The sequence below is a fragment of the Bison bison genome, unplaced genomic scaffold (assembly GCF_000754665.1).
Source record: "Bison bison bison isolate TAMUID 2011002044 unplaced genomic scaffold, Bison_UMD1.0 scf7180017864466, whole genome shotgun sequence".
In the NCBI taxonomy this organism is placed as follows: domain Eukaryota; kingdom Metazoa; phylum Chordata; class Mammalia; order Artiodactyla; family Bovidae; genus Bison; species Bison bison.
Genome location: NW_011495027.1, coordinates 8,931,302 through 8,939,576, shown reverse-complemented (window position 1 = coordinate 8,939,576; position 8,275 = coordinate 8,931,302). Strand labels below are relative to the sequence as shown.

At 33.0% G+C, this 8,275-nt stretch overlaps 1 protein-coding gene across 30 annotated transcripts in view; it reads left to right on the top strand.

Moving 5' to 3' along the window:
- Positions 1 to 8,275, top strand: part of ZNF644 (zinc finger protein 644) — a 99,867-nt gene that overhangs the window by 68,555 nt on the left and 23,037 nt on the right. The window lies entirely within an intron of this gene.

Below are 8,275 nucleotides of genomic sequence, written 5' to 3'. Positions count from 1 at the left end.
AGACCTATTGCTGATTCATGTTGATGTATGGGAAAAACCATCACAATATTGTGAAGTAATTATCCTCCAATTAAAATAATTTTAAAAATATTTGAAAAAAATAGAGGTGCATACCTTGTTTAAAGGAAAGCAAATTTCTTATATTTGGATTTTTTACCATCCTGAATGAAGATAATTATAGAGTAGTGGTTACCTTGGAATCTTTTTCTCAGAAGATAATTGGAATCTTGAAGGCTGATTTTATTTTATTTATTTGCCTTTGGCTGCACTGGGTCTTCATTGCTGTGTGTAGGCTTTCTCTAGTTGTGGTGAGTGAGGGCTGCTCTCTAGATGCTTTGTATGAGCTTCTCATTGCGGTGGCTTCTCTTCCTGCGGAGCGTAGGCTCTAGGGCGCATGGGCTTCAGTAGTTGTGGCGCACTGACCTAGTTGCTCTATGGCATGTGGAATTGTCCTGGATCAGGGATCAAACCTGTGTCCCCTGCATTGAAAGACACATTCTTAACTACTGGACCACCAGAGAAGTCCCTTGAGGCTGATTTCAGAGAAAAGAAAAACGATAAGTTGAGTAAATGGTAAATTCAGTAATTTATGTCTAATAAAAATATTATTTTATAGAAAATAAAACTTCTAGTTTTGTTTCATTTTTCTAGTTCTCAATGAAAGTGTGACAGTTTCCCATCGAAATATATGTAAATTTGAATTTATTTAATAGCGTTTAAATGTATTATAGGTGAAAGGTTAAGTGCTTATTACAGAATTATTTTATGATCTGAACTCCCCTTTCAATAAAATTAAATTGTAACTCAGGGAAATAATTTATTCTCCAGAGGTACAAATGTTCCTGTTTACTTCCCACTAGGCCTTAAATAATTTTGTGCTTCTTAAATATGATTAATTAATATATTATTGCCAAATGAATTAATGGAACTTTTATAATGAGAGTTTTACTTTAACCATTAAAATCCACAAATTTTTTTAACGTACAATCAGTTGAGTATGTGAAGCTTTGAATTTGAAAGAGTTACCAAAATTGTTTGACCATTACTAAGTTGCTTCAGTCATGTCCAACTCTTTGCGATCCTATGGACTGTAGCCCACCAGGCTCCTCTGTCCAGAGGATTCTCCAGGCAGGAATACTGGAGTGGGTTGCCATGCCCTTCTCTAGTTTGAGCATTAGAAATAAACTAATGTAACATTTCTTGTGTTCCAGGCAGTATATTAAGATACAATTATTTCTTCAACTGTTGTAAGGAATTCTTTCAAAGCCACAGTTGTTTGCATTTGCAGTCATGTCACTAACTTTGATGTGCTTACTTCAGTGGACATTAATCCTGTAGAATCGTATGTGACTAGAGTAGAAGTTTCAACAGCAGCCCTTAGAACATTCTATTTTATTTGTCTTTATTATTATTATTTTTTTGTTTTGGTTGCCCTGGGTCTTCCTTGCTGCATGCAGACTTTCCTCTAGCAGTAGTGAGTGGGGCTACTCTTGGTTGCAGTGTGCAGGGTTCTCATTGCAGTGGCTTCTTGATGCAGAGCACAGGCTCTAGGCTCAGGAGTTTAGTAGTTGCAGCGTGCAGGCTCAGTAGTTCTGGAGCACTAGAGTGCACAGACTTCAGTAGTTTTGGCATTCAGGCTCAGTAGGTTGTGGGTTTTGGGCTCTAGAGCAGCCTAAGTAGTTGTGGCGCATGGGCCTACTTGTTATGCGTCATGTGGGATCTTCTTGGACCATGTCCCCTGCACTAGTAGGTGGATTCTTATCCACTGTATCACCACGGAAGTCCAGAATATTCTTAATTTTTGAGTTTTTGAACAAATTCCTAGCCTTTTCTAATAACCACTAAACAAAAAGACATCTGACATTGATTATGATTCTGTCCTCAAAAATTTCCTTTCTCATGTTCCTTGTCTCTTGCTGATTGTTGTCAAATGTGTAGGCACAGTAACTTTTTAATGGTAAATTTCTCTTTGCCCTTGAAGAATTCTTTTCTGAAGCATTCCATATGCATCTATAATACTAATCTTACCACTTTGGGTATTTTTTTATTATCTATATTTTCACTTCTTATAATTGTATGTCTGTCTTCCTAGGATTTCTAACACTTGTACTTCTTTTGCACTTATTGGATATGGTGGGTTTATAAAATGTCTCAAAATTAAGCAGAAATAGGAAGCTCATCATAGACTGAAGAATACTGAAAGACCTGAAATAAAATGATTTATGGCAGTTTAACACTCTTTTGGTGGAGGACAGAGTTGACACATTATCTAGTAGTGTGGCATTGATGCATTTTTGACTGCTGTTAACTATTAATATAAAACTGTGGTCAAAAGTTTGATTGGTTTGAAAGTCATATGAAGGAACTTGCTCATGTTAATTTTTAAAAAGACATGACTTGTTCTTGTTGGAGCTATGTGAATATGTGTGTCCTTTACCCTGTCAAAACTGAGATGATGACTTACCTTGTTCTAACTATATATGAAAGCTCAAAAACATGACAGTCATTCTGTGCTGAATATGACTTAATGCTCTCCTTTGGTTGCAGCTGCAGTTTATTACCTTGCCTCTTCCGGTTGCAGAATTCCTCATTACAGAATTAATCTTTTATTAGTGAATGTGCATTTTTTTCTACTACTGTTGCTTCTCATTATTATATGATTTTACCAGGTTGTTAAAGTTACACCTTTGTGGGCCCTCTTCTTTTATCCTCCTTGCATAAACCTGCTTCAGTTTGCCATATAGCAGCTTCTTGAGATGTGTCAAGCTATGTGTAATATTTAGTGTACTTTGCTATAAGAATTGTTTTGTATTATTACATGTTTATGGCTTAGTACCTTACTATTTGTAACATCTTCCTATTAAATAATGAGGATAATACATGGTATCAGGAACATAACTCTTCAACAAGTTCAGTGTAATTTTGTGTTAGGTGGTAGAATTAGATCATTAGTTTGTCATGGCAGTGCCACATGCTGCTGTCAAGAAAGCATTATGTAACCAGTGTTTTTTATTTTTGGTGATGTCAATAGAAAATACCTCTGTAAGTGGAGTTTTCATGATGCATATAGCTCTGTGACCTCAATGTGCTAGTCATTTAATGCCATAATTCATTGTTGAAGAATCAGTTTATCAACATATTGCAAGGTAACTTGATTATTTCAAGTAATTTTGAATTTAGAGAATATTTTTAAAGTTCAGTAGGAGAAGGTAATGGCACCCCACTCCAGTATTCTTGCCTGGAAAATCCCATGGACAGAGAGCCTAGTAGGCTGCAGTCCATGGAGTCGCTAGGAGTCAGACACAACTGAGTGACTTCACCTTCACTTTTCACTTTCATGCATTGGAGGAGGGAATGGCAACCCACTCCAGGGTTCTTGCCTGGAGAATCCCAGGGACGGGGGAGCCTGGTGGGCTGCCGACTATGGGGTCGCATAGAGTCGGAAACGACTGAAGTGAATTAGCAACAGCAGTATATATTTAACTTTTGTTTTTAGCTCATTATTTCAAATAATGTAAAGTGTTAATAGTGTAATAACCAAATAGTAAACATGCATAGTATATATAAGAAAGGGCCTTAGAAAACATCTTGTCCCATCTCCAATGCCATATTTCCTTCCACAGTGTTCTGACAAATAATCTAGCCTGCTGAGTCATTCAATTCACTCTTAACAGCCATTTAAAATGCTGAATGTTTGAAATCCTGTTTCTACTTCTTAATCTTGAGATAAAACCACATCTTTATGATTCAAGCATATTGATTATATATTATTCCTTCTATATGCCAAACCTTAAAACATTTGAAGATTGTTAATTGTATTGGCAAATTGGTTAAACATACCAAGTTTTCTCTGCATTCATTATGTTATATGCTGGATACCCTTATGAATGTTCACTATTTTTTTTAAGAGTTTCCTCTCAATGTGACATCCCACTTAGGATACTACCTGGATGCTATGGTTATATACAGTACACTCTGTCTTCACTTGATTGTACACTAGGTGAGACAGGTATATATATATGTGTGTGTGTGTGTGTGTGTATATATATATATATAATATTCGTATATTGTGTATAGTATATCTGGCTTAAATACTGAAGTAATTTTAGGTCTAATGTTTCAGTTAACTGAGATTTGTTATGGAGTTAGAATGACAGTTGACCCAACCTCATGTATGTCTAACTGAAGTTGTCATGTGTTCTCAAGGATAATTTCAATGAACATGGGATTTGTAAAAATCTGACAGATCCTAACTGTAACTCAGCTAATGGGCAACATTATAATTTATTTATAGCTATGCAATATAGTTATTAATGAACTAATGTAGAAATGAGGGCAAATTGTACTGTATTTTGTGAGAAATCATACTTCATGACAAAGGTTGGCATTATGTAATAAGTACCCACAAAATATTAACGTACTTACAATAAATACAATTAATAATGTACATAAAAGAATGAAATTAAGCTAATTTTCTATCAAAAAAAGAATTATTCATGAACAGAAAGTGGACAGCATAGATTTGATGACAGGAAGGTTGTATCTAATCTGAATTACTGAGTGACCTAGGAAGCTTGCTCAGAGGGATTACAGAATAATTATGTTAATATGCAATTATCACCTCATTTCTTCTGTAGTAACCTCAAGATGTAGTGTAGTGAGGGTGTTATAGCAAGTGCTGATAGTTTGCAAAAATACTGATGTTTGAGATTTCTGAGACAATAAGTCTAGCTTGAGGCATATAAGTGATGATCTGTCATCTTGAAGACAGATCTGACCTTTGTACTTTTTTTTTTAATGCTCTTAGTAGTATATAACTACAGGCAGTTATAGCTGTAGAACTCATTATGATTTCCTAGAACCTGAAATGTGTTTTATGTAGATTTAAAATTCCATTTGCAGCTTTTCATTAAGTGTGTGAATTTTTTAAATAACAGTTTACAATTCAGTTAAAAGAAAAATTCTATAGTTATGTGATTACATGGAGGAGGACACAGTGATAGTATTTAAACATTTAATAAAAAGATTCTAATTGATACAGCAATTTCATTGAAATTTAGAGAGGCCAAACAATATAACATTAATTTGTTTATTTTAATTTAGTAGTTTCTCTTTTTTTAAACTTAATGAATAATGCCTACCTTCAGATATGTCCCTTTGTTATGTTGACATAAGCTGGTATTTATAACTCTGTTGTATGTATTTAACTGTATAGAGATTGTTGAAAAATCTGTTTGAGAGTGTGTGAAATTAGTTTATAGGTCAAAAAATGTTTTCTTGCCTGGATTCTCCTCCATAAATGTCCTGAATGTAGGGAAATAATTTATGATGTCAAAATTCTGGATCAGTGCAACACATATTGATGATCCATTATTCTTTATTGTATCTCAGTGCAATAGCTTTGAGTCTTGAATGCTGTTAAGAAAAAATGTATCTTGAATGTATCTTTTCATTTTTAGAAATATATTCTGAAAATTAAGCCAAGAAGATTTTTTATGGTTGCTAAAATACTAGCTTACTTATTCAGTTTCTTATAGCATATTTTTAGACTGATGTGATTTTTAATATTAATGTACTAATAAAATTTTTTTCTTAAAAAGAATGACTCCTCTATTTCTGAGCAGAGATAGTCTATTGGAGACAAGTAAGGTACATTTCACTAAGTAGATGTAAAAGAAAACTTTGATTGTTAAAGACCTCATTTTATATTTTCACAATATTCAATTTTATCTTTTACCACATGTATTTTGTATGTTAAAAAATTTGTTATACATATATACTCTGTTTTTGAGCAAAACACTTTGATATCTTCCAATTTATGGAAGCTCTTATAAAGCCATTCTAGTAATGAGAATGCAATCTCCAAGCCGACATGGATATTCTCATAGTTTGTCACCCTGCTGTTCAGGGGGTACCAATGAAGTTGCTTTAAATGGGAAACGTCTGTTCCATCTCTGAACCTCTAACACCAGAACAGATGGGTGGAACGTGGAACATGGAAGGTTTTACCTCTGAGGTGGTAACAGTGAAGCCACTCATTAACACTGAATTTACCACTTTGTTAGCAACGTTGCTTCCTGTTGAGAAAAGCTAATATAGGCTTTCAGATTGACTGAGCATATATTTGTCTACCTCTATGATTATAATAAGTTGGAATAGAAAGTAAGTGTCTTACAGGCTAATTTTTTAAAAAGAAAGATTTGTTGTCCATTTCTGATTTATGTGGTTGTTCCTATTTGGGCGTTTTACTTTTTCTACTTAATAAGAAACATCATTAATGAGTAGTAGTATAGCATTATGATTTGCTTTCCTTTTCATTGACATTTGCACACTCCTTCCTAACACATGTTTATGCGCTGCCCATTTTTAACTTCTGTGTATGTGATGTAGAAACTCCTGCTGGGTGCTGCATTAGCACCATTTTGGAGTGATATCATTGAATATGATCTTATTTGAAGTCTGTTTTTATTACTGTGGAAATTTGCCAATCTCAAAACAGAATTCTAAGACCTATGAAGGTCAGAAAAATAATTGTTGGTATAAGTGATAATGCCAAAGAAAGATATTTGTAGTATTTGTTGTATTAAAGAACATATCTTGTGGAAGGTATAAGGTCATATTTATAAGAGCTGCTTTAAGTTGTGAAATAAGAAGAAAATACTTAGAAGCAGTTCTTTGATTCTTTAACTAGATTTAATGTTTTACAGAATATATATTTGGTATATAAAATAAATTAGAAATAATAAACTTCATTGAAAATGTTTTCATTTCTAAATAGCAATTAAAGCTCCTGCTGTTCTAAATAAAATTACTCATTATACAAATAAGAATACTATAAAAGAAAAAGATAGACTTTATTCTTTATATGAGAGCAGGAACTTTGTTTGGCACGTTTGCTACTGAACCCCTATTACTAGAGCAGTGTGTGGCACATAGTAGGGGCTCAATAAATATTTGTAACATTAATAAATTATACTTAATACTAGGTGCAAAAGGAAAAGAAATATGGAATATTATGCCAGTACTTCAAATAATTAAATATGTGGGGTTGCCAAATAGCAGGTTTGTAAATTGCACTTGATGATTATTAGATATTTTGAAAGCCTTGCTATAACTGCTGAGTTAAGAAATCAGAAACTTGATGGAATTTCCAATATTTAAATGAGATACCCAAATTTCATAAGAAGAAAACTAGTTTTCAGAAACTTTTGAATTGATTTTGCAGTTGTGCTTTTATTCATTTACCACATTAGTGCTTTATTCAACAAATATTCCTGAGCACCTATGCCAAGTATCTTGTTAGGTTCTAAGAGTTCACTATCCCTACCCTCAAAGAGCTTACATTCTTCCAAGGTAATGGCTATATAGTGTGACCATTTCTAAAAGCAAAATAAGAACAGACTACAAGGAAATTCTTAATAGTGGGGGCAGTATTTATAGCCATTGAATGTTTGTCTTCCAAACTTTCAGAAGTCTTCTTTTAAAATATTCTGCTGTCCTCTCATAACAGTTAAATATATTATCAAAAGCATTTAGTACCTATGGCTGATTCTTGTTGATGTATGACAGAAAACAACAAAATTCTGTAAAGCAATTATCCTTCAATTAGAAATTTTTTTTTAAATGCCTAGAAAATATTATCTACATTTTATATGAAATAAATGGAAGAATTTACCATACATTTATGATGTTTTCAGATTAGAGTAACAACTTTTAGATCATTGCAGTAGACTGTCAGATCATAAAATGGGATAGCTTCCTATTAGGGAATGCTTTGAATTTGGGGACTCAAGTTACGAAAGTTTAAAGAAGCATAAAGCTTCTTGATTTTAACTTTACAAATTTAGAATGAAGGATAATTTACATAAGGATAGAATGAAACCCAGTGAATGAAATGTTTTTTAAATTAGTAGAATTTTAGGAGAATGTGAAATACTGAGAGCAGAACAGTCTTATTTTAAATTAAAAAATACAGTTTCATACATTAGTCATTGTTGTTGATAGCACATAAGTACATTCAAGTAAGCTTCTTTACTGATTGTTGTTTTGTTACCTTTATGGAGTTTTAAGTGACAAAAGTTTTACTTTTGTGTAATATGTAACACTTTACATTATTCTCTAGTGTAGAATGTCCACAGTAAATTTACTTAGGTAAGATAATTTTCTTTTTATTAACAATCTCATATATAAGATTTTAGATTTTTTTTCAGTCTGTAGCATATTCATTTATATTGTGTGTGTCTGTGTGTGTGTGTCTGTGTGTGTGTGTTTATGT